This window comes from Rattus norvegicus, chromosome 5 (genome assembly GCF_036323735.1).
Source record: "Rattus norvegicus strain BN/NHsdMcwi chromosome 5, GRCr8, whole genome shotgun sequence".
Taxonomy (NCBI): domain Eukaryota; kingdom Metazoa; phylum Chordata; class Mammalia; order Rodentia; family Muridae; genus Rattus; species Rattus norvegicus.
This window is the reverse complement of record NC_086023.1, coordinates 87,849,763-87,877,707: the sequence shown is the minus strand read 5'-3', so window position 1 is coordinate 87,877,707 and position 27,945 is coordinate 87,849,763. Positions and strand designations below refer to the sequence as shown.

Sequence of the window (27,945 nt, the reverse complement as noted above, 5' to 3'; positions counted from 1 at the left end):
AGAAGTTACATGTGACTTCTCATAGATTATAAGAGATATTGGTAGAGTAGTCTGCTATCACCCAATGTCTTTTGTAATAAGCTGTGTCACAGAGTTGAGCAGATGCCTTTAGAGTTTCCATATGGAAATGGTCTAAGTACAGATCAGCACCAAATTTGCCATGTAGATGACTTCCTTATAAATGGTCATGCTGGCCCTATCAATTATTTGAATGACAGCATCCTCTGTGAACATGTCGAAAGTGAAGTTTATTAATAGATCAGTCTAACTAAGCTTCCCAAAACTCATGACTAACAGAAAATAGGAGAGATATTAAATATTAATTCATGCTTTACAGCCTCTAAACTTTGATATGATTTGCTGAACCAAACAGATGGCCATTCCAGGTGGCCAGGGAGCCCAAAACATAGTGTTCTATGAGAGGATGCTTTAGAATCAACTGGAGAAGAATATAAAGCACTATTTTGTAAGGATTTTTAATCCGAGTGGAGAATCTGAATTTATTCTGCCTTTGATAAAGTGGCAATGCAAGATTTGCGTATGATGGTGGTGTTAAACTGAGTAAAAGAGTTTTATGTAATGTGTAAATCCTGGTAAGACCAGGTTGTCATGTAGACAAATAAAATGGAGTAAGAACTAAGGCAGGAAGACACACTGGAACATACCTTGGTTGATAGAAGTGCAGTCTTGTAGTGCCATTAACATTTCGGTCTCTATTTTGTTAGAATAATATATTTTGTTCAATGGAATTTCATGAGTAGCACACAAAACTGTAGAAACTTTACAGCCTTTTATCCCATAGGCTGTAAGGGTTGCAGCTGATGGAAATGAGGACAACTATGGTCACGATTTTTAAAAAGTAGGCTTGTAGGTTGTAAAATGCAACGTTAGGATGTAGTAAATGGATAATGAATCACCATGAAGACGGAGAGAGAAATAAGGACGTGAAAGAAGCCACAAAGATTACAAAGCACTTGAGACCATCAAAAAGCAATTAAGAAAAATACTGTGTGAGTAACTGAGTCAGTCTGTTGAGGGTTTGTTTTTTTTTGTTGCTGTTGTTGTTATGTTGTTTTGGAAGATGAATTATAAGAATTACTGCTAAATCTGGAATGACAGTTTAGTTGTTAATATTAAAGGTGAAAAGCAAATCCTTACAGAGATACCTTCAAATCTCTCAAGCACAAATTATATATTCTAAGTTTTTATCATCTTCTAGTATGAGAAAATTATATATAAGTTCCACTACTTAACTCCTCAACTGCTAAGTTTACGCAATGACTTCTTTTGTGTGTTTGAGGCTACTGCACACACTGACCTATCCATGATTCCTAGATTTATCCTTCTATGTACTTGTGGTTAGTGGGAATCTCAATCAGTCCCAAACCAGATGTTGAGTGCCAGTTGCATATTGGAAGAAGGATGAGCTCTAGCATTTAACAATGGCTGGGACTCTGAGGCAACAGGGATCTTGTAAGACTCTCCTGAAAGTGTTTTAAATTCCTACTTTGCCTTTGCTGATTCCTACTTAAACAGGTGAAGGTGAGATAAGTTTATGATTGTTTCTACATGCAATTAAGGCTACTGTTAAAAAATAAATACAATTTGAATCATAGAGCCATTGCCATAAGATCTTTGTAGTTATCTACATAAATTCCAGAGAGGGAATATGGATAATGCTTGAAGATTAATACAGCAATAAAACTAATAACAAATGTAAAAGAAAGTCTTACAAATTCAAAGCACCAAGGCTATTGTAAATTCATTGCCCCACACCTATTGTTCACAGATGTTCTAGCAAAAAGCCAAGAGAGTTCCAACTTCTTTATCTGTGAATAGCCATTTACTTATAGAAAGATAAGTTGTTCATGCAAGTGAACTAACCAACCAATGGAGAGGGCAAGGAAGCTTACCCCTTCTCACCATCTCTACACCTCCAGGATTTACACATACGTCTTATTTTGAATAACATTATCCATGAAAGGTGCAAGCACTTAGAAGGTTTCTAGATAATACTACTTAACACTATAGATATGTTTGTTTGCTTTGTGTTCTCATTAGTGTGTAAAACTTGTCTTCTTTCCCAATAGAGAGCCACTGGAGAAGAGAGATGCTCTTTATGAACCTTGACAAAGCCTGGTGTAGTTTCTGTCAAACAGAAAGTATCTTGATAGATGTTGACTTAAATTTAAACTTGGTGTTTGGCAAAGGAGGCTTTTTGAAAAGAGTGCAGCTACTGCCCGCAACCATTTTGATGATTTTTTTTTGTTGTTGTTTTACAGTTTTTGAAATATTGCTATAGTTCTCAATTAATTGCCAATTTTCCAAGGAATATTAAAGCAACATGATTGGTCATTCATTAACTCATTCATTACAATGATTTAGTTGGCTGTGACAGATTGTTCTCCCAACTAAATAATGTGAGAGTGGTCTTACCCATCCAAGCTTACAATAAGTTATCAAACTTTCTCTAACAACCAGAATTGGGTTCACTATCAGCACTATATATCATATGCCTCCTGAGAGGAAGATACGTGTCTCAATGGGTAAAGTGGTTGCCTTACAAATGTGAGGCCCTGCATTTGGATTCGAAGGACTCAAAAGCAATGCGATGTTGTAGTACATGTTTATAATCTTAAGTGTTCCTACAGAAAGGTGAAAAGTAGACAAAGGAACAAGAAGCTTTTTGTCCCCCTAATCTGGTATATTCAGTAGAAAAAACAAACAAGAAACTACCTCAGAGGAATGAAAGATAAATACACAGATACCTGAATGTGATACCTCTCCATATATAGTGACACATGTATGCCTGGACTCTCCCACACAAATATGTGCACACATATATACAAATATATATCACACATGCACATAAAGATAAATTGTTAATATATACCTCCCTTTAACAGTCTTCTATCCTACTGATTAATAGTTTGTGGAACAGAGTAAGTAGTTTTCAGAAACTCTGAAACTCTGTAACTCTGACACTATACTTTTACTTGGAAGGAATAACACACACAAACACACACACACACACACACACACACACGTATATTTGTGCAGATGAATTAAGCAACCAACGGAGGAGATGAAGCAGACTCTACCTCCTTTGCATTTCTACAGCTCTAGGATTTTCCCACAATTGGTATTTTGATGGGATTGTCCATGTAAGAAATATATATATATATATATATATATATATATATATATATATATATATATATATATAATTTCTGATTATGCCAGTTACATTAGGAATATAGCAAAGACCCTCAACATATATGGCTTTTATTTTCTCTACCTACTACTTGGAAAGTCAATAAATATAATTAACAGCAATGCACTTGGCTTGGCCTACAATACAATTTTATATACAAGTCATAAGTATAGTAATTAGCTATTAAACAATTTTACAACCACCTGATCCTTACTTACTCTACAAAAAAACCTTATTAGGTCCTAGCCTATAAGTGTGAGGGCCTAGTATCTCAGTTAGAGAGTTGATAAGGTTTTGCCAGATTGCTTATAAAATTAGTGGTTGATGAAATGTTAAAGAATACCTCTGGATCCTCAGAAAATTGGACATTGAACTGCCTGAGGATCCAGCTATATCTCTCTTGGGCATATACCCAAAAGATGCCCCAACATATAAAAAAGACACGTGCTCCACTATGTTCATTGCAGCCTTATTTATAATAGCCAGAAGCTGGAAAGAACCCAGATGCCCTTCAACAGAGGAATGGATACAGAAAATGTGGTACATCTACACAATGGAATATTACTCAGCTATCAAAAACAACGACTTTATGAAATTCGTAGGCAAATGGTTGGAACTGGAAAACATCATCCTGAGTGAGCTAACCCAATCACAGAAAGACATACATGGTATGCACTCATTGATAAGTGGCTATTAGCCCAAATGCTTGAATTACCCTAGATGCCTAGAACAAATGAAACTCAAGACGGGTGATCAAAACATGAATGCTTCACTCCTTCTTTAAAAGGGGAACAAGAATACCCTTGGCAGGGAAGAGAGAGGCAAAGATTAAAACAGAGACTGAAAGAACACCCATTCAGAGCCTGCCCCACATGTGGCCCATACATATACAGCCACCCAATTAGACAAGATGGATGAAGCAAAGAAGTGCAGACCGACAGGACCCTGATGTAGATCGCTCCTGAGAGACACAGCCAGAATACAGCAAATACAGAGGCGAATACCAGCAGCATACCACTGAACTGAGAATAGAATCCCCGTTGAAGGAATCAGAGAAAGAACTGGAAGAGCTTGAAGGGTCTCGAGACCCCATATGTACAACAATGCCAAGCAACCAGAGCTTCCAGGGACTAAGCCACTAACTAAAGACTATACATGGACTGACCCTGGACTCTGACCTCATAGGTAGCAATGAATATCCTAGTAAGAGCACCAGTGGAAGGGGAAGCCCTGGGTCCTGCTAAGACTGAACCCCCAGTGAACTAGACTGGTGGGGGGAGGGCGGCAATGGGGGGAGGGTTGGCAGGGGAACACCCATAAGGAAGGGGAGGGGGGAGGGGGATGTTTGCCCGGATACCGGGAAAGGGAATAACACTCGAAATGTATATAAGAAATACTCAAGTTAATAAAAAAAAAAGAATACCTCTGTAAGTCCATTTGTTTTAACATCTTGAAGAAAATTGTGATATAATATAAATGTTAATAGCGGTCATCACTTTTTTGAAAATCTCCAATGTGCCAAGTGCTGTGCTAAGCATTTTATTTCAAACAGAAAAAGGATGCTTAGAAATGTATACTGGGGTAAAAAATATCTGTATATATTTGATCAATTTTTATTGTTACTGTTTTAAAAGGCAATGTAACTAAGGAAATAGACATCTTTAATGGAAATACAAAAATCAGCATGCCTGCAACAATTCATGGTAGGTACTGTTACCACCTGCTTGAGCCCAGAATTGAGCTTACCCTTTCCACTGTGCATTCTTAGAAACTGATAGCATGGCTGCCTCTCTTCCACAGTCCTCTGGATCTGTCCAAGGACTCTGACTTTTATTTTATTTTTTTAAATTGCCTCTTCGATGTAGCAGCCATCAGATTCTCCAGTCAATTAACCTCTTGTCTCCATGGTCTACCAAGTTACGTACCCCAGTCTGAGCAAAGTGTCTTCCTTTACTGGCATGACCTAATATATGATCCCTGGCCTTTGCCTTCTCTCAGGGAATTCTGAGGCCTGTATCTTTCATATATTATCTCCCCTGGCCCTTTGGACATCACAGACAGAGAAAAGTTCCGTCAGGCATAAATTCCTGGTGTTTCCTCTCATGATCTTCTATTCACCTCATTAGCCACTTGGTACCCTTTGTCTGGAAGACAGGCTTCCTGCTATAGCAATTTAAGCAGTCACTTTAATTGGAAGATAAGGAAAGACCTAGTGCCCAAACCATCATTTGAAAATAGACTGAGCAAGAGTTCATTTTAAGACTTACTCCTACACTTTCAGTATCTCCATAGTTTAGATAGTTTCCAAATTTGAGAAGTTCTTATTTTTTAAACCACAGGTTCTTTCTCAGTTTATCTCAGTGCAAATATTACATTCACCGAAATGCGTTTTAAACAGTCCTCACGAATGAGGCCATTCCTGTCTCCTGACACTACTACATTGTGGGGGTATATTGATTGTTGGCCTTGTGTTCTCATCCATTTGTCTTTCTTACCCTTTTTGTGTGACCCGCTCATTCCTCACTCTAAATGGGATGTGGCAGACAAAATGTAAGGTTAGCAATAAGGCAGTTTTACTTGTGTATCCATACCTTTTCTTATTCTGTGCTTTTGAGTGTGGGAAGAACACATGACTTTTCCTAACTACCAAGTAATGACACAGATGGTGGTCTGGGTTGACAAAGAGAATGGCATTGTATTGTGTCTGTTAATTATGTAAATCCACACTGGTTACCACCATGCTCCTCTGCTGACTTTGCAGGTACTAGAAAGTAAGCAAACTACCTGAAAAGATTAGGAAGTCTGAAGAAACAACATTTGTGGTCTAAATGAGTAACAACTATTTGGATTAAAAACTACAAGGAATCAATGTGGTCACAATGTGTGTGTGCTTGAAAATGTGTCCAGATAAGAACTGAGCCTTAGATTTACAGAGAAACAGCTAAGCCTTGTCCAGATATCTGGCCCTCAAAATTCAATAGGTCTTTATTATGCTTCTTTTAATTCATTATGCATTTTCTGTTCATTATTATATCTTTAAATCTGCAATAGCAGTCCCCTTAGTATCGTTCTATTATTCTCAGTGAGGACTTCCTTGTCTATCTGGGATCTTTTCAGCATGCATGTAAATTTCAGAATGATGTTGTTCTGTTACTGCAAAGAATGCTTTGAAGGGTTGTATCGAAATTACATGGAATCTGTAAATTCTATTTGGCATGATGGGCATTTTCATACTTTTAGTTGTATTTATTAGTAAATATGGGATATTTTTCTTTCTTTTTATTAATTTTTTTATTTATTTACATTTCAAATGTCCCTTTTCCTGATCTTTCCCTTCACAAGCCCCCCCACCCTATTCTCTCTCCCCATTGTCTCTAAGAGGGCGCTTCCCCCCTCAAACACACACACTCCAGTCTCACCCTTCTTTCATCCCCCTCCCTGGGTCAACAAGCCTCCACTGGACAAAAACTTCCCCTACCACTAATGTTGCATAAGGCAGTCCTCTGCTATATATGTAGTGAGAGCCATGGATACTTTGATGTATACTATTTGGTTGGTGGTTTAGTCCCTGTGAGCTCTGAGGAGTCTGGTTAGTCCATATTGTTGCTCTTCCTGTGTGCTTCTCAATCTCTTTCTTCAGAGATTTGATGTTTTCATCACTGTAGAGCATTTTCACATTCTCAGTTAGATATATTTTGTTCTTTTCCAGTCTATGTCAATGGGTGTGTGACCATAATTTCTTTCTCAGTTAATTTTGTATAGAGAAAGGCTATATTATGTTTGTAAGTTGATTATTCTGCAACTTTGATTAAATTATTGGTTTTTTTCTTACATTTTTTCTAGTGGAAATTTTGAACTCTCTTATGAATAATACCATAACATCTATTTTTTAAAAGTATAGATAGTTTGACTACATTTGTTCATATGTATACCCATTTAATTTCATTTTGTTACTTATCACCTTAGTTAGTACTATATTAAATGAAGAAGACGTAGTTGACATTCCTGTCTCATTCCAAATTTAATGAGATTGCTCCACTCTTTTTTCATTTAGGATATTTGATGTGAGTCTGACACATATATCATTATCATTATCCTACTTTTCTCAGGACGTTTATAGTGACAGCATGTTAACATTTGTCAAAGGTTTCTGCTGCCCATGTTACAATGCTCATGTGTTTTGACATTATGAAAAATTTTATAATCTATTAATTTTTTTTAACTTATGTGTATTGAGCCATCCATGACTTTCTAAGATAAAGCCAAATTGACCTTGATGGATGACCTTACACATACCTATATTCTGTATATTAGTATTTTATTGAGGATTTTTCCATCTCTTGGCATCTATGTTTATCTATATGAGGATATTAGTCTGCAGATTTTTCTAGTGTCTTTACCTGATTTTGGTGGGAGAGCAACAGTGGCTTTTGCTGAATGGATTTGGGAGTTTTCTGCTCTTTAATTTTTTTTAAATAATTTAAGAAGTATTAGGTGTAGATTATTTTTACACTCTAGTAATGTCCTCTCTAAATTTTGTGTAAAAATTTTTTTAGTTGAAATGCTTTTTATTGCTGTTTCAATATGTATTTTGATTTTAATATTTATTGTTATGTTTGGTGTAGGTTGAATATTTCTGTTTAGCTTGGTGATTTTATTCATCACTTTTAGATTTACAGTAGAATTGAGTGTAGGTTTTAAAGGTATTTGCATATAATATTCTGAGTTTTTGAAGTTTATTATATTGTTTCCTTGTTCATTCCTGATTAGTTCATGTCTTTCTTCCTTTTGAGTAGTTGAATTTGTCACTCTTGTTTATCTTAAAGAAACTTTGATTCTTTGTATTGCTTTCTTTCTTTATATTTGTGGTGGGACTGTTTACAATTTTGGGATTTGGGTTTGGTTTCTTCCTGCATTTCCAAATTCTTTAGTTGTACTCAGTCATTTCCTTGTACTATCTTTGATTTGATTTGATTATTTGACATAAGCATGTAGGACATAAATTTTCCAATCAGAACTACTTTTTATATGTCCTTGTGGTTTTGCTGTGTTTCTATTTTTATGTGGATGAGGAATAATTTTATTTTTTTCTTAATTTTTTTGACTTAATCATTTCCCATAGTAAGCTGGTAATTATCGTATGTTTATGTACTAACTGCAGGGTTGTTTGCTGCCAATTTAAAGTGTTGTTGCATAATGGTAGGTAGAACACATGGAATTATTTTATATTTTCTGAAATTGTTAAAGTTTGTTTTGTGTTACAAAATGTGTTCTATTGTAAAGAAGTTTCCATGTGTTGCTGGTAAAATTTCACTTAATTCATTTAGATGAATATCATTTGAAACTATTTTTTCCTGAGGTGTATGTGTGTATGTGTGTGTGTGTGTGTGTGTGTGTGTGTGTGTGTGTGTGTGAGAGAGAGAGAGAGAGAGAGAGAGAGAGAGAGAGAGAGAGAGAGAGAGAGAAATTTTTATGGAGCACATTTAAAGGCATCCCTACTTAATTTTCCTAGCTTCTAAGTTGGGCCCTCCATGAGCAGTCCAGTTCGGAATCCCAGGTGCTGCAGGTCAGGGTCCAGAAAGACGTCTGTGTTTGGTTACTGCTCATCTGTAAGGTTTACTTCCTCTACCAGGACAAGCTGGTTGGTTACATCACAAACTACAGCCAGTGTTTCTGACAAGACAGCACTAACCAGCATGGGCTCTCAGGCAAGCCTGGAGGAGTTGTGTCCTTTGCTGAAAATCCTAGTGTATGGGATGTTGTTTACAAACTAAGCATAGGAAAAGAAGAATTAAAAACATACCTGAACTTTAGACAGAAAGGAAGTTACAGAATTATGACAGTCATTTGTTTATTAAACATTTTATGTATTTACATTTCAAATGTTATATCCCCATTTCCAGTTCACACCTCTCCAATCCCCCTCCATCTGCTTCTATGGGCATGATCCTCCTCCCACCCACAAACTCTCACTTCAAGCCCCTGGCATTCACCTACACTGGGGAAAAAAACCTTCACCAAGGGCTTCTCCTATTGATTCCAGACAATGTCATTCTCTGCTTATATGCATCTGGAGCCATGAGTCCCCCCCAGGTGTATTCTTTGGTTGTTTTAGTCCCTAGGAATTCTGGAGGTTAGTGATAGTGTTGTTCTTCCCATGGGGTTGCAAATCCCTTCAGCTCCTTCAATCCTTTCTCTAACTTTTCCATTGGCATCCCTGGGCTAAGTCTCATGGTTAGCTGCAAGCATTCTCATCTGTATCAGTAAGGCTCTGGCAGAACCTCACAGGAGACTCACATATCAGGCTCCTGTCAACAAGCACTTCTTGGCATCAGCAATAGTGACTGTTTTTGGTGGCTGCCTATGGGACGGATCCCCACGTAGAGCAGTCTCTGGTTGGCCTTTTCTTCAGTCTCTACTCCACTCTTTTTGTCCCTGTACTTCGTTTAGACAGGAGTAAATCTGGATTAAAATTTTAAGAAGCGTGGGTGGTTCCATCCCCAACCAGGAGGCCTTGCCTGACCTGTGGGTATGGTTTCTACAGTTTTTTTCCTCCACTTTCTTGGGCATTTCAGCTAATCTTATCCTTTTTGGGTCCTGACAGACCCTTGCTTTCCTGATATCTGGAAAATCTCATCCCTGTTGGGTCCTGAGAGTCCCTTGCTTTCCCGACATCTGTGACTTGCTGGTGGCTACCCCAGTTTCCCAGTCCCCATTGCTACACAGCTCTGTTCAAATTCTTGACCTGTACAACATCCCTGTCTCCTTTCATACCGGTTTCTGTAGATCCTTTTTCTCCTCCCCGTCCTATCTTCCTCCCAAGTCACTCACACCCTCTATTTTCCAGGAGTATTTTGTTCCTCCTTTTTAGAAGGACTGAAGCATCCACATTTTGGTCTTTCTTCGTGAGAATCATATTGTCTATGAATTGTACCTTCGGTATTCTGAGTTTTTAGGCTAATCTCCATTCATCATGCATACCATGTGTGTTCTTTTGAGACTGGGTTACCTCACTCAAGATATTTTCTATTTCCATCCATTTGCATAAGAATTTCAGGAAGTCATTGTTTTAATATTTGAGTAGTACTCCATTGTGCAAATTTGTGTACTCATTCTTCTGTTGAAGGACATCTGGGTTCTTTCCAGCTTCTGGCTATTATAAATAATGCTGCAATGAACATAGTGGAACATGTCTCCTTGTTATATGATGGACAATCTTTTGAGTGTATGCCCAGGAGTGGTATATCTGGGGCCACAAGTGGTATTATGGCCAATTTTCTGAAGAACTGCCAGATTGATTGCCACAGTACTTGTACCAGCTTGCAATCCCATCAACAAAGAAGCAGTGTTTCTCTTACTCTAAATCCTTGCCAGAATCTGCTGATCAAATCTGAGTTTTTGATCTTAGCCATTCTGACTAGTGTGAGGTGGAATCTCAGAATTGTTTTGATTTGCATTTCCCAGACCTCAAGCTATATTACAGAGCAACCCTGATTTAAACAAAAAACAAAAAACAAAAAAACTGCATGATATTGGTACAGAGACAGGCAGGCCGATCAATGAAATAGAACTAAAGATCCAGAAATGAACCCACACACCTATGGTCACTTGATCTTTGACAAAGGGACTAAAACCATCCACTGGAAAAAAGACAGCATTTTCAACAAATGGTGTGGTTCAACAGGTGGTCACCATGGAAAAGAATGCAAATCAATCCATTCTTATCTCTTTGTACAAAGCTCAAATCCATGTGGATCAAGGGCCTGCACATAAATCCAGATACACTGAAACTAATAGAAGAAAAAGCCAGGGAGAGCTTGGAATACATAGGTATAAGGGAAAATTTCCTGAATTTCCAATGGCTTACACTCTAAAATCAAGAATTGACAAATGAGACCTCATAAAATTGCAAAGCTTCTGTAAGGCAGAGGATGTTGTCAATGGGACAAAAGAGCAACCAACAGATTGGGAAAAATCTTTACCAATCCTACATCTGATAGAGGGCTACTATCTAATATATACAAAGAACTCAAGAAGTTAAACTCCAGAGGACCAAATAACCCTACTAAAAAAATGTGGTACAGAGCTAAAGAAAGAATTCTCAACTGAGGAATGTTGAATAGCCTGGAAACACCAAAAGAAATGTTCAACATTCCTAGACAGTCATTTTTTATGTGAATGATTCCACACCAAATCCATTCTGTGTTTTTCTATATGCGGGAATGTGTGGCAATCCTAATTATCTTCCACCTGCACCTCTAGAAGACACTGCTTAACAAATTTTTAATGCAGCTGGTCCAAGTGGAGGAAATACAGAATACCTTTTTTTAAAGTAGATTCTATTAAGAAACTTGTGCCAGAGATGCAGAGGAACATCTCTTCTCCTTGGAAAATTTAGTAAAGGAACGCTTAAAGGGAAAATAGAGACTGAGTGGCACACAGTTACCAACTCCTCCCAACAGGCAGACTTATCTTGGGAGAATAGCATCAGTACAAAGCAGTAGCAGTATGTTTTAGACATTCTTACTTGAAAAACTTCCTATTTAATATTATAATTGGAATATCATCTAAATTTACAATTTATTTGCAAGTGACCTAAAACATATTGTGAAGATTTGCATGAGGGGAAAGAAAGAATTCAAGCTGTACAAGTGACTTCCTAATTATATGAATTTGAACATTTGTTCATTAGAGATACAGGTCTCAATTATCTTCCTGTTTCTATTAGAGTAACCATGTGTTATTGTATATAAGTTTAAAATAATGCTATTAGAAATATACAATAATAGGTAAGGTTCCCGCACTGTTGTCAATTTCCTTGTTCATTGGGATTAAATGGAACTCGAGTTTAGTTCAAAATAAATTGTTATTTTTAAAATATAAATTGTTCCTTGGAATTATAATGTGCTATGCTGTTTTCTCCTTTAGGGTAAAAAGATATTTTATTACAATATATATAGCTATATAAATCAATCTACAAGTGATGACGTTTACTTTGTATTTATCTCATGATGAAACTAAAAAAAGGCAGGTAGGTTTTGTAATAATTACAAATGGTGGAAACATAATAAAAATTGTATTTAAAACAAAAACAAAAACAAAAAAGCAGGACGTTCAGAGTGTTCCCAAGTGTTTAAAGGACTTAGAAGTACTTCTTCTCTTTTGCACATTCTTTTTGATGATATGATCTTCTCAGCCATCAATTATATCTTCCCATTCACAGACCTACCTTACTCCCTTTTCTCATCTTCATGCTGAAGCTACAATGAACTTTTAATACAATTCAGATATACCCTATTCCTGTCTCCGATACTTACAGAATAAACACAATTTATAGTGTTGTATCCAAAGGTGACCTTTGAATTTTCTCCCAATGCCTCCTCCTTGAGGATTCATTGTACCTGAGATCAAATTACACTTGATTTCCAAGTCATTCTAAATTCTATGCACTGTTGGTGGTTGAAGGAATTCTCTCTCTCTCTCTCTCTCTCTCTCTCTCTCTCTCTCTCTCTCTTTCTCTCTATCTCTCCATCTCCCTCTCAAGATTTAATTTATTTAATAGATATCAAAATTTTGGTCAACCATTTTGTAAGAGATCATGACTTTAGGCACATTAGTTGAGAGCAGTAATTTCTTAAAAAATAATTTTTAATTTATCTATTTTTTATTTTCAAGGGGCATTCAGATTGTCCCTCATCCTTGGTTGATATTAACAACTTTATACCTTCAGAAAGAACAATATACCTTCCCCAAATGATTATGCAGAAGGACAAAGCAAAACTCCGTGGGATATTAAAATAGATTTCTTAAATAAGATTCAATACATGATAAACAGAAAGACATTATGATAAATTTCATAGAAACCAGTGACTTCAAACATGATGGCAAGTCACAGCAGAGGTAAACACAACATAAATCTGATGGAGATTTTGAACTAAAAGTCCCAGGGCAGGAATTATAAAAGAATTTTAAAATGGGGAAAATAATTAAGCTAATATTTTATCAAAGATATAGTAACTGATAAATATGAAAGAAATGTACATCATTAGAGTCATTAGAATTTTATTTACATTAAAATTCATAATAGTACTGAAATCAAAACAATCAAGTAACAAAAAAAATAATGTTATGGTTAGGCTCACCACAACATGAGGAACTATATTAGATTTACCATCATTAGAAAGCTTGAGAACTTGTTCATTAAAGGAATTTAAACTGTAAATATGGGTTGGGGATATTTAGCTCAGTGGTAGAGCGCTTGCCTAGCAAGCATAAGGCACTGGGTTTAGTACCCAGCTCCAAAAGAAGAAGAAGAAGAAGAAGAAGAAGAAGAAGAAGAAGAAGAAGAAGAAGAAGAAGAAGAAGAAGAAGAAGAAGAAGAAGAAGAAGAAGAAGAGGAAGAAGAAGAAGAAGAAGAAGAGGAGGAGGAGGAGGAGGAGGAGGAGGAGGAGGAGGAGGAAGAAGAAGAAGAAGAAGAAAACTGTAAATATGAAATCAGGTTGGAGAGATTCCTCAGTAGTTAAGAGCACTTTACTCTTGCAGAGTACCTGTATTTAGTCTCAGGACCCACAGGGTAGCCTCTGATTCAGTATTTTTAGTTATAGAGGATCCACCACCCTTTTCTGGTTTCTGTGGTCACTTTATGCACTTAGCGCACATAAATATACAAATAATCAAAACATGCATACATGGGAACTAAAACAAAATAAACATTTGAATATAGTCACAGTGTTATTATTATTACCAAAATTAAGGTTAGAGTCTCAGATTCTATGTAGTAGTGTACAATGGTGTAGATAGTTTGGAAAACATTTGTTAGATTGTCAAAAGAATAATGTGTATTTGCTGCATGTATTATTTCCTGGGACTAGCATAACAGGGCTTCATGGTTTTTCACAACAGTTGTTATCTTAAAATTCTAGAGACTAGAATTCCAAAATCAATTTTTTTCTTCTGATGTCTGTCTCTAACAGACATCTTTTAAATATGTCCTCTACATACATATTTTTAGGCACTAAGGTCTTAAGTCTTTAACGTAAAAACTTTATTTAGGGGGTAGCACATGACATCATCCTATGCCATTATATGCTCCAAAAATCCAACAAAAATGTTTATCCAACAGAAATGTAAAACTGCATGTTCATACAGAGCCATGGACAGGATTGATTATAGTGTCTTTATTCATAATTATCCCAAACTGGAAATAACCCAAATGTCCATCAACTGCTGAATGGATAAACACATTATCATGCGTCCACACAATAGAATGCTTTCCACAACAAAAACTGAACAAAGGCAGCAACATGAATGAACCTCAAAGCATTATGCTAAGTGAAAACAAGTTAGATACAAAAAGCTACATACTGTAAGATCCTGTTTATATAACATTTTCAAAAGAAGAAACTATGGGAACAGAAGTGAGATCAATGGTTGCCTGGCACCAGGGAAAATGGAGGGAACGAATTAAGATCTTTCTCAGGGAACTTCTGTGAATGATGAAAATATTGTACCTTAAGTCAGGCAGTGATTTTTATATGACTTTTTATTTATAAAAACCCACGGGGTTGGGGATTTAGCTCAGTGGTAGAGCGCTTGCCTAGCAAGCGCAAGGCCCTGGGTTCAGTCCCCAGCTCCAAAAAAAAGAGAAAAAAAAACCCACCAAATTGTATACCTAGAAAGGAAAATTTCATTGCATGTAAATAATATTTAAATAAATAAGGCTTAGGTTTGTGGAGATGGCTGAGCAGTAAAGGTGATTATTGAACAAGTGTGAAGTCTTGAGTTTGAACTGCAGAACCCATGTAAGGCCAGGGAAACTGGCAGATATTTGAAATCACCAGGCTCGAACAGGGAAACGGGAAGAGGAGACAGGGAAATCCCTGGAAACTCAGGTATACAGCAACAAACTGCAAAAGGACCATGTGTCAAATAAGGTGAATGGCAAAGACTAATACCATATTGTTCTCTGACCTCCCCCCCCCGCCCCTCTCTCTCTCTCTCTTTCCCAACACACACTCATATACACATGTGCATACACATGGATGGATATATACACATCACATGTATATGTATAAAAACAAATATATTAACTACATCACACAAAGAGAAAAAACTGATTGTGAACTAGAAAAACTTGTAAATAAGAGCAAAATCTCTCAAGAACTTATTTATACACCTTCAACTTGCCTTCAGCATCCTTTCCTTTCTAAATTGCATTATTGAAATGATCCTGTCCTAAGCAGCCTTCATCTACATTAGTGATAATCTCAAAAACCTCCCTTTTTTGGGAAGAGAAAGATGTGTCGATCTCAGAAGCCTTGGACCCTACTCTTGAGACAGTTACATATATTTTTGTGACCACACCAACTAATTTCTCGAAATCTATTACTGCACATACCAGGATCTCAGTTTTGTCAGTCCAAGGTATAAATATCTAAAGAAATCCAGTGTTTTTCTTTAAGAGGAACAATATGTCTAGTATTTTAAGGAGTTTAATGGTCAGAACTCACTCTGCCAATAATTTATGTATGTGATAGCTTCTCCTTTCTCTTCTATAATATCTCCTTCCTTTGTAGATCAAATGCCTAACACTTAGAGGCAGAATACAGGGAAAGGTCTAGGTGAGATGCAGCGTGCCTCTCACGCCATTCTTCTGGCCTGGCTAGTACCTACCTGAGATCTTCCTGTACTGAACCTTTTGTCCCCATATATGTTGGTTAGAAATGAACCCACTTCACAAACATTTTCAAGAAAATATATACAAGTATGAAATCTATCCAAATCTATAAAAATATATAAAAATTTCTTGCCACTTCATGACATGATTTAATCTATGCTCTAAACCAGCTACATGAATTTCATAAGTAATTATTTCCTTAAAATTTTACATTTTGTTGACTACCCATTCTACCTAGTTTCACATCTACTTTTTCTTACTGCTATTTATTTATATATTCAAACAAAATAATACTATGTATACCCAATCCTTATCTCATGGCTTGCACTTGACGATCCACACTAAGAGTCACAATTGTTTCTTGAATGTTTGCTGTTGCAAAGGCTATGGCAAGCTCTCCTAAAAGGAGAAGGCTCAGAGATCATTAAATGACATTTTAGAGTACAGAAAATGTATGTCAGAAGGAGGGAGTTCATAGAGGGTTATAATACAGAAGAAAAGATTTCCGTAGGTTCTGAGTTCATTGTTTGTAAAACGTAGGTGTCTTACTTGAAGTGTGGGAATAGGGGGCAGCATTGCCATCATGTGTGAAAGGAAGCAGTCATGTTACAGCAAAGGGGGAAGATGCAAGATAGGCCAGGGCCCCAAAATACACAGATAGAATGTGCTTAGATGTTTTGCTTCCCGAAATACTACTTCCCCAAGAGGCAAACCTCTTCTGCCTAGAAAGTTGGAGGTAAATTAATCTTGTCTTCAAATCATCGGATTTTATACGACAGGTGGTCCCTGAACTATGAGTGCCCCTGAGTGATTGACTTTTAACCCAGGACTTGATGAGAGATAATATCTTGAAAAGGTACAGCATGACCTCCAGGACCTACCTAGTTTTTAGGTTCCAGGAAGAATGGCAGTGCATCCTGAATATAACTCTGTGACCATTTGTCAAATGTATCATACAGTAACTATATGAAGCTATAGAAGATCATACTTGGCCTTGAAATCCTTGGACTTGTTCTCAGAGAGTAACCTTAGCATAAACCATTAAGGTGTATCCCATTTTATGTCCTCCCCTGTGAAGATTTTCCTGAGCTGATATGTGTGGTATACCACCATTATATTCAGTAAATGTTGTTAAATATTGATCCATTGACATAGAAGGGAGTGATATCTCTATTGTGGCTTGGGCCATTACTTCCCCTGAGTGCTCTGCCCATGCTTAGTCCACCCAAGAGAAAAGAGAAGATTTTATTCTGAAAGGTTTAAGTGTGTACATTGGGAAACCTTACTTCAAATCTCTCCCAAGGCCCAGATATTTACTTGACATGTTTCTCACTACTTACCCTCCAGCTCTACTTTTGGCTGAAAATCAGACAGAGCTCTTGGTAGAGATATTGTGTGAACTAAAACTAGAGTCTACATGAAGCAAAAAACTATTAATACAGTCTGAAAGGGGAGGTATGATACTATGGTATAGTTCCTTAATTGGCTCTTGATTTGTTAATAAAGAAGGTCAGGATTCAACTCTTGATTTGTTAATAAAGAAGGTCAGGGTCCAATTGCTAGACAGAAAGAATTCCAGATAGGTAGGAATTCCAGATTCCAAGAGGTGAAACAGATGCAGGGAAAGAGAAGGGGTGGCTTTTTTCCCTGCTATGCTTGAGAATGAGTCAAAAACAGTGATAATGTAAGCTCTTGGGGCATCCGTGGCCTGCGGCTCTGCTGCTGGCGGGTTGCCAGAGTTGTTTGGCAGGCGCTGATTGGAACAGCCACTGAGTTTGGGGTGAATGGAGAGACGGAGGTGGTGGTTTGGTAAGGGCACACATTTCCAAGCAGGAGGTATCTATGCCCAGCAACTGTGCCACAAAAAGCAACCTGAAAAGTGACAAGCTGAGTGTATGTCCTTTATCCATGGATTCAAAGGTCTCCTGTGGGGCTAGCAATGTGACCGTTCCGGAAGCAAGTGTCTTGGGAGTGGGCTGGAGGAGCAGTGAGCTTCAGGAGCAAAGGCCATAGGAAAGAGAAGTTGGGTCAGTGGCGCCAGCTAAGCTGGGTGGAACAAAGGGGAGCCAGGAGTGGGCTGATAGCACAGCCTTGGTCTCAGGAAAAACATGTTTGTAAAACTACATGCAATAACAGACCAAATCATCGTAACAGGTCTGCTAAGCCACCCGGATCTTCTCATCTGCCTCTCAGAACACTGTCAGATCCCCACTGCTTGTTCTATCTTCACATAAGGAACACAGAAAATGATCAAGTAGAGAGAGCATCAGTACCTACCTGTCCATCTCTGGAAAAGGTGGAAAGCAATGTTCTCATTAGCTGTCAGGCCAGAACTTACGTTCTGTCTTCATTTCCAATTTGACACTGGACACTGTCTTTCTTGCCCTAAATTCTCCTTCCTTCCTTCCTTCCTTCCTTCCTTCCTTCCTTCCTTCCTTTCTTCCTTTCTTTCTTTCTTTCCATTTGTTTCCTAGCGATGAGGGGGTTTATCCTTACTCTAAAAGAAAGTTACTTTATGAAATTGGTCAACAATGGAAAAAGGACTGTCTAATTTTTTTTTTTACATCCAGCTCTGGATTCAATTGTTTTTCACTGGCCTTTGTGCCTTTAGTTTATGGAAAGTCAATAGCTTAATATGGGGAAAAAGTCCCCTGGCTATCTATCTAGAGCCACATTCCCTTGTCTGCGTCTTGCCTGCCAAGAATTCTTCAGTCTGTTTGTCTTCCACAGAATCAACATAGCACTCTGCCGGCTGTTCCCCAGCTTCAGGAGAATAACACGAATCAAATGACAAACAGGCCACAATAATAGATCTAGGGTTGAAGACTCCTCACAGGAATACATAGTCAACAATAAGTTTTTAACTAAATTGTTTTAAATTAAAATCCTCATCACTCAACTTGATGAGGGAGATCCCAATATCTCTACCACAGCTTAGAGAAGGTTCTGTGTGCTAGTACCTACTAGGCTTTCCATTTTAAATTTCATTGAGCATACATCCTCAAAGAAATGAAGATGATGACCCGCGGATCCCGGCCCGCACCAGCTCTCTGCTCCCAAACCCCGTGGGAGAGAGACCTCACCGCCTGGTCAGGTGGGCACTCCCGAGGCTGCAGAGCGGAAGAGACCACCAACACTGCCCACCCCTGCCCACATCCCTGGCCCAAGAGGAAACTGTATAAGGCCTCTGGGTTCCCGTAGGGGAGGGCCCAGGAGCGGCAGGACCCCTGGGCCTGAGACACCACCGGAACCTGAAGGAAACAGAACGGATAAACAGTTCTCTGCACCCAAATCCCGTGGGAGGGAGAGCTAAACCTTCAGAGAGGCAGACACGCCTTGGAAACCAGAAGAGACTGCGCTCTGCACACATCCGGATGCCAGAGGAAAACACCAAATGCCATCTGGAACCCTGGTGCACAGAGGCTCCCGGAAAGAGCGGCGCAGATCTTCCTGGTTGCTGCCGCCGCGGAGAGAACTTAGGCAGTACCCCACAAGCAAACTTGAGCCTCGGAACCACAGGTAAGACCAAATTTCCGCTGCAAGAAACCTGCCTGGTTAACTCAGGACACACAGAGGCAAAATTCCTCTAGGACTGGGCACTTACTGTGTTTACCGGAAGTCCCACAACCGCGGATCCCGGCCCGCAGCAGCTCTCTACTCCCAAACACCTTGGGAGAGAGACCTCACCGCCTGGTCAGGTGGGCACTCCTGAGGCTGCAGAGCGGGGGAGACCACCAACACTGCCCACCTCTGCCCACATCCCTGGCCCAAGAGGAAACTGTATAAGGCCTCTGGGTTCCCGTAGGGGAGGGCCCAGGAGCGGCAGGACCCCTGCCTGAGACACCACCAGAACCTGAAGGAAACAGAACGGATAAACAGTTCTCTGCACCCAAATCCCGTGGGAGGGAGAGCTAAACCTTCAGAGAGGCAGACACGCCTGGGAAACCAGAAGAGACTGCACTCTGCACACACATCTCGGACGCCAGAGGAAAACACCAAACACCATCTGGAACCATAGTGCATGGAAGCTCCCGGAAAGGGCAGCACATATCTTCCTGGTTGCTGCCTCTGCAGAGAGCTCGTGGACAGCACCCCGCGAGCAAACTTGAGCCTCGGGACCACAGGAAAGATCAACTTTTCTGCTGCAAGTGACCTGTGGTGAACTCAAGACACAGGCCCACGGGAACAACTGAAGACCTGTAGAGAGGAAAAACTACACGCCCAAAAGCAGAACACTCTGTCCCCATAACTGGCTGAAAGAAAACAGGAAAACAGGTCTACAGCACTCCTGACACACAGGCTTATAGGACAGTCTAGCCACTGTCAGAAATAGCAGAACAAAGTAACACTAGAGATAAGCTGATGGCGAGAGGCAAGCGGAGGAACACAAGCAACAGAAACCAAGACTACATGGCATCATCGGAGCCCAATTCTCCCACCAAAACAAACATGGAATATCCAAACACACCAGAAAAGCAAGATCTAGTTTCAAAATCATATTTGATCATGATGCTGGAGGACTTCAAGAAAGACGTGAAGAACTCCCTTAGAGAACAAGTAGAAGCCTACAGAGAGGAATCGCAAAAATGCCTGAAAGAATTCCAGGAAAACATAAATAAACAAGTAGAAACCCATAGAGAGGAGACACAAAAATCCCTGAAAGAATTCCAGGAAAACACAATCAAACAGTTGAAGGAATTAAAAATGGAAATAGAAGCAATCAAGAAAGAACACATGGAAACAACCCTGGATATAGAAAATCAAAAGAAGAGACAAGGAGCTGTAGATATGAGCTTCACCAACAGAATACAAGAGATGGAAGAGAGAATCTCGGGAGCAGAAGATTCCATAGAAATCATTGACTCAACTGTCGAAGATAATGTAAAGCAGAAAAAGTTACTGGTCCAAAACATACAGGAAATCCAGGACTCAATGAGAAGATCAAACCTAAGGATAATAGGTATAGAAGAGAGTGAAGACTCCCAGCTCAAAGGACCAGTAAATATCTTCAACAAAATCATAGAAGAAAACTTCCCTAACCTAAAAAAAGAGATACCCATAGGCGTACAAGAAGCCTAAAGAACTCCAAATACATTGGACCAGAAAAGAAATACCTCCCGTCACATAATAGTCAAAACACCAAACGCACAAAATAAAGAATATTAAAAGCAGTAAGGGAAAAAGGTCAAGTAACATATAAAGGCAGACCTATCAGAATTACACCAGACTTCTCGCCAGAAACTATGAAGGCCAGAAGATCCTGGACTGATGTCATACAGACCCTAAGAGAACACAAATGCCAGCCCAGGTTACTGTATCCTGCAAAACTCTCAATTAACATAGATGGAGAAACCAAGATATTCCATGACAAAACCAATTTACACAATATCTTTCTACAAATCCAGCACTACAAAGGATAATAAAGGGTAAACCCCAACATAAGGAGGCAAGCTATACCCTAGAAGAAGCAAGAAACTAATCGTCTTGGCAACAAAACAAAGAGAAGAAAAGCACAGAAACATAACCTCACATCCAAATATGAATATAACAGGAAGCAATAATCACTATTCCTTAATATCTCTCAACATCAATGGCCTCAACTCCCCAATAAAAAGACATAGATTAACAAACTGGATACGCAACGAGGACCCTGCATTCTGCTGCCTACAGGAAACACACCTCAGAGACAAAGACAGACACTACCTCAGAGTGAAAGGCTCGAAAACAACTTTCCAAGCAAATGGTCAGAAGAAGCAAGCTGGAGTAGCCATTCTAATATCAAATAAAATCAATTTTCAATTAAAAGTCATCAAAAAAGATAAAGAAGGACACTTCATATTCATCAAAGGAAAAATCCACCAAGATGAACTCTCAATCCTAAATATCTATGCCCCAAATACAAGGGCACCTACATACGTAAAAGAAACCTGACTAAAGCTCAAAACACACATTGCACCTCACACAATAATAGTAGGAGATTTCAACACCCCACTCTCATCAATGGACAGATCACGGAAACAGAAATTAAACAGAGACGTAGACAGACTAAGGGAAGTCATGAGCCAAATGGACTTAACGGATATTTATAGAACATTCTATCCTAAAGCAAAAGGATATACCTTCTTCTCAGATCCTCATGGTACTTTCTCCAAAATTGACCATATAGTTGGTCAAAAAACAGGCCTCAACAGGTACAGAAAGATAGAAATAATCCCATGCGTGCTATCAGACCACCATGGCCTAAAACTGGTCTTCAATAACAATAAGGGAAGAATGCCCACATATACGTGGAATTTGAACAATGCTCTACTCAATGATAACCTAGTCAAGGAAGAAATAAAGAAAGATATTAAAAACTTTTTAGAATTTAATGAAAATGAAGGTACAACATACCCAAACTTATGGCACACAATGAAAGCTGTGCTAAGAGGAAACCTCATAGCGCTGTGTGCCTGCAGAAAGAAACAGGAAAGAGCATATGTCAACAGCTTGACAGCACACCTAAAAGCTCTAGAGCAAAAAGAAGCAAATACACCCAGGAGGAGTAGAAGGCAGGAAATAATCAAACTTGAACTGAAATCAGCCAAGTAGAAACAAAAAGGATTATACAAAGAATCAACAGAACCAAAAGCTGGTTCTTCCAGAAAATCCACAAGATAGATAAACCCTTAGGCAGACTAACCAGAGAACACAGAGATTGTGTCCAAATTAACAAAATCAGAAATGAAAAGAGAGACATAACTACAGAATCAGAGAATATTCAAAAAATCATCAGACCCTACTACAAAATCATATATTCAACAAAACATGAAAATCTGCACGAAATGGACAATTTCTTAGACAGATACCAGGTACCAAAGTTAAATCAGGAACAGACAAAACATTTAAACAACCCAATAACTCCTAAAGAAATAGAAGCAGTCATTAAAGGTCTCCCAACCAAAAAGAGGCCAGGTCCAGATGGGTTCAGTGCAGAATTCCATCAGACCTTCATAGAAGACCTCATACCAACACTATCCAAACTATTCCACAGAACTTATACAGATGGAGCACTACCAAATTCCTTCTATGAAGCCACAAGTACTCTTATACCTAAAATACACAAAGACCCAACAAAGAAAGAGAACTTCAGACCAATTTCCCTTATGAATATCGACGCAAAAATACTCAATAAAATTCTGGCAAACCGAATCCAAAAGCACAGCAAAATAATCATCCACCATGATCAAGTAGGCTTCATCCCAGGCATGCAGGGATGGTTTAATATACGGAAAACCATCAACGTGATCCATTATATAAACAAACTGAAAGAACAAAACCACATGATCATTTCATTAGATGCTGAGAAAGCATTTGACAAAATTCAACACCCCTTCATGATAAAAGTCCTGGAAAGAATAGGAATTCAAGACCCATACCTAAACATAGTAAAAGCCATATACAGCAAACCAGTTGCTAACATTAAACTAAAAGGAGAGAAACTTGAAGCAATCCCACTAAAATCAGGGACTAAACAAGGCTGCCCACTCTCTCCCTACTTATTCAATATAGTTCTTGAAGTTCTAGCCAGAGTAATCAGACAACAAAAGGAGGTCAAGGGGATACAGATTGGAAAAGAAGAAGTCAAAATATCACTATTTGCAGATGATATGATAGTTTATTTAAGTGATCCCAAAACTTCCACCAGAGAACTACTAAATCTGATAAAAACTTCAGAAAAGTGGCTGGGTATAAAATTCACTCAAATAAATCAGTTGCCTTCCTCTACACAAAAGAGAAACAAGCCGAGAAAGAAATTAGGGAAACGACACCCTTCATAATAGACCCAAATAATATAAAGTACCTCGGTGTGACTTTAACCAAGCAAGTAAAAGATCTGTACAATAAGAACTTCAAGACACTGAAGAAGGAAATTGAAGAAGACCTCAGAAGATGGAAAGATCTCCCATGCTCATGGATTGGCAGGATTAATATAGTAAAAATGCCCATTTTACCAAAAGCGATCTACAGATTCAATGCAATCCCCTTCAAAATACCAATCCAATTCTTCAAAGAGTTAGACAGAACAATTTGCAAATTCATCTGGAATAACAAAAAACCCAGGATAGCTAAAACTATCCTCAACAATAAAAGGACTTCAGGGGGAATCACTATCCCTGAACTCAAGCAGTATTACAGAGCAATAGTGATAAAAACTGCATGGTATTGGTACAGAGACAGACAGATAGACCAATGGAATAGAATTGAAGACCCAGAAATGAACCCACACACCTATGGTCACTTGAATTTTGACAAAGGAGCCAAAACCATCCAATGGAAAAAAGATAGCATTTTCAGCAAATGGTGCTGGTTCAACTGGAGGGCAACATGTAGAAGAATGCAGATCGATCCATGCTTATCACCCTGTACAAAGCTTAAGTCCAAGTGGGTCAAGGACCTCCACATCAAACCAGACACACTCAAACTAATAGAAGAAAAACTAGGGAAGCATCTGGAACACATGGGCACTGGAAAAATTCCTGAACAAAACACCAATGGCTTATGCTCTAAGATCAAGAATCGACAAATGGGATCTCATAAAACTGCAAAGTTTCTGTAAGGCAAAGGACACTGTGGTTAGGACAAATCGGCAACCAACAGATTGGGAAAAGATCTTTACCAATCCTACAACAGATAGAGGCCTTATATCCAAAATATACAAAGAACTCAAGAAGTTAGACTGAAGGGAGACAAATAACCCTATTAAAAATGGGGTTCAGAGCTAAACAAAGAATTCACAGCTGAGGAATGCCGAATGGCTGAGAAACACCTAAAGAAATGTTCAACATCTTTAGTCATAAGGGAAATGCAAATCAAAACAACCCTGAGATTTCACCTCACACCAGTGAGAATGGCTAAGATCAAAAACTCAGGTGACAGCAGATGCTGGCGAGGATGTGGAGAAAGAGGAACACTCCTCCATTGTTGGTGGGATTGCAGACTGGTAAAACCATTCTGGAAATCAGTCTGGAGGTTGCTCAGAAAATTGGACATTGAACTGCCTGAGGATCCAGCTATACCTCTCTTGGGCATATACCCAAAAGATGCCCCAACATATAAAAAAGACACATGCTCCACTATGTTCATCGCAGCCTTATTTATAATAGCCAGAAGCTGGAAAGAACCCAGATGCCCTTCAACAGAGGAATGGATACAGAAAATGTGGTACATCTACACAATGGAATATTACTCAGCTATCAAAAACAACGAGTTCATGAAATTCGTAGGCAAATGGTTGGAACTGGAAAATATCATCCTGAGTGAGCTAACCCAATCACAGAAAGACATACATGGTATGCACTCACTGATAAGTGGCTATTAGCCTAAATGCTTGAATTACCCTAGATGCCTAGAACAAATGAAACTCAAGACGGATGATTAAAATGTGAATGCTTCACTCCTTCTCTAAAAGGGGAACAAGAATACCCTTTGCAGGGAATAGAGAGGCAAAGATTAAAGCAGACACAGAAGGAACACCCATTCAGAGCCTGCCCCACATGTGGCCCATACATATACAGCCATCCAATTAGACAAGACGGATGAAGCAAAGAAGTACAGGCCGACAGGAGCCAGATGTAGATCGCTCCCGAGAGACACAGCCAGAATACAGCAAATACAGAGGTGAATGCCAGCAGCAAACCACTGAACTGAGAATAGGACCCTCGTTGAAGGAATCAGAGAAAGAACTGGAAGAGCTTGAAGGGACTCGAGACCCCATATGTACAACAATGCCAAGCAACCAGAGCTTCCAGGGACTAAGCCACTACCTAAAGACTATACATGGACTGACCCTGGACTCTGACCTCATAGGTAGCAATGAATATCCTAGTAAGAGCACCAGTGGAATGGGAAGCCCTGGGTCCTGCTAAGACTGAACCCCCAGTGAACTAGACTGTTGGGGGGAGGGCGGCAATGGGGGGAGGGTTGGGAGGGGAACACCCATAAGGAAGGGGAGGGGGGAGGGGTATGTTTGCCCGGAAACCAAAGAATTATTATTAAGTATTAAGTAAATTTAAAAAAAATTTAAAAAAAAGACTTAAAAAAAAAGAAATGAAGATGATTTCTATTTAACACATGAAGAAACCAAAACTCAGAATTTTTCTTGTCGGTTGATGACAGTATGTGCAACCAAGATTAAGATCATCTTCTTTGTCTTGATAAACCTAGAGCTTTAAGCCTTCTGAGCAAGAGTATATAATTCAGATAGATTAAGTGATGATTTCCTAAACACCCATAACCTTCAGAAATGTTTATATATTGAGTTTGATCACAGTAGACCAAACACCAAACATGAACACCTTCCGAGGGGCAGGCTTACTTTGGCTCAGTGTTTCAGATGATTCAGTTCATGGGTGTTTGAACTTGGGGAGAACATCACGGAAGCAGCAGAATATGGAGAAAGAACTTCTTTACCACACCCTGCAAAAGAAGTACCATGTATAATATACTAGCAAGGACCTCACCTATAATGAACTTCTTTCTCCAGCCTAATACTACTTCCTAAAGTCCTCACTATCTCTTAACGTACCACAATTTTAGGGCCAGGCATCGGCTTTATGTCTCTACAATAAAGACGGTGACCAAAAGCAACTTGGGAAGTAATGGTTTTCTTCCATCTTGTAAGCTCTCAGATCACAGTCCATCACTGAGGAAAATCAGGGCAGTAAGTCAAGCAGGAATCTAGAGGCAGGAGTTGGAGAAAGGACCATGAAAAATACTGCTTATTGGTTTGCTCTAATGGCTCACTCAAATGTATTTCATATATAACCCAAGACTACCTTTCTGGGTGGCTTTTTTGAGGATTGCAGCTTGAGAAAATGCTTTTTTTTATGTCACAACCCCATCCACTCATCAGTATGGTAGCGAGCTATGTATATCTGGAGGTTACCTGGGCCCTGTTGAGTCAGTATAAGACGAACAAAAACATTAGAAGACTACAAAGCTTCAAGTTTTTAATCTGCACATTGCGGAAAGTTGATCATTGCCCTGATTGCCCAAGGAATTCATGTAGTGCAGGACTTGTGCTCAGAAGTGAGGCCATTTTAAGATTGTATGTTGAATGTCATTGCTTAGAAAAACATTCATTATAAAATAAAGTCCCTTCATTTCACATAAGTTAAAACTGAGAGTACAGTGTCATAGATTACAGAATTATATATTGTTACATTTTTAGATCTTTATACTATTGAGTGGAAATTTTCACTTGTACTTCTTTAGTTTTTAAGTAAATTATTTTTATTTATTTATTTACATCCCAAGCACTGCTCCCCTCCCAGTACCTCCTCACAGAGTCCCCTTCCCCCCCATTTCTCTTCTGAAAGGGTGGGCCCCCTGGGGTATTCCCTCCACTGGTTCAACAAGTGTCTGGCAGATTAGGTGCATCCTCTGCCACTGAGAACAGACGAGGCAGCCGTGGAGACTGAGCAGCATGTCTGCTATGTATGTGCCAGGAGCCTCATTATAGCCCTGTACAATCATTGCTTTTTGTCTCAGTCTCTGAGAGCTTCCAGAGGTCCAGGTTAGTTCTTTCTGTTAGTCTTCCTGTGGGGGTACCCATCCCCTTCAAAGCCTCCAACCCTTCTCCCAACTCTTCCATAAGTGTCCCTGACCTCCGTCCAATGTTTGGCTATAGGACTGCATCTGTTTCAGTCCCCTGCTATTATTATGCACGCAAGCACATTGTGAGTATGGCAATGTGGCCACATCTGTGCCATAGTGTGCATAAGCAGGTCAGTGGACGTTTTTCTTGGAGTGTGCTCGTTCTTCTAACAGTGTAAGTGTCAGGCATTAAACTCAGGTCATCAGGATTGGCAGCAAGCACATATGCATACTTAGCTATTTTCTACACTTAAACTCTAGATTTTGTCTTAAAAAAATAACAACAACAAAAAGCTTTGTAGATTTCATTTATGTGTGACTGGAACCTAATATTGCAACTTCTACCTCCAGGATCATTGATCTTTGCAAATCTTACAGGCTTGTAGATTGGGCTTATATGTGTCTGTGTGTAAGATAT

General features: G+C 38.9%; 1 pseudogene; it reads left to right on the top strand.

The window, feature by feature from the left end:
- Positions 1-232: 232 nt before the first annotated feature.
- Chac2-ps4 (ChaC glutathione specific gamma-glutamylcyclotransferase 2, pseudogene 4) lies at positions 233-11,638 on the top strand (annotated as a pseudogene).
- The last annotated feature ends 16,307 nt before the right edge of the window (positions 11,639-27,945 follow it).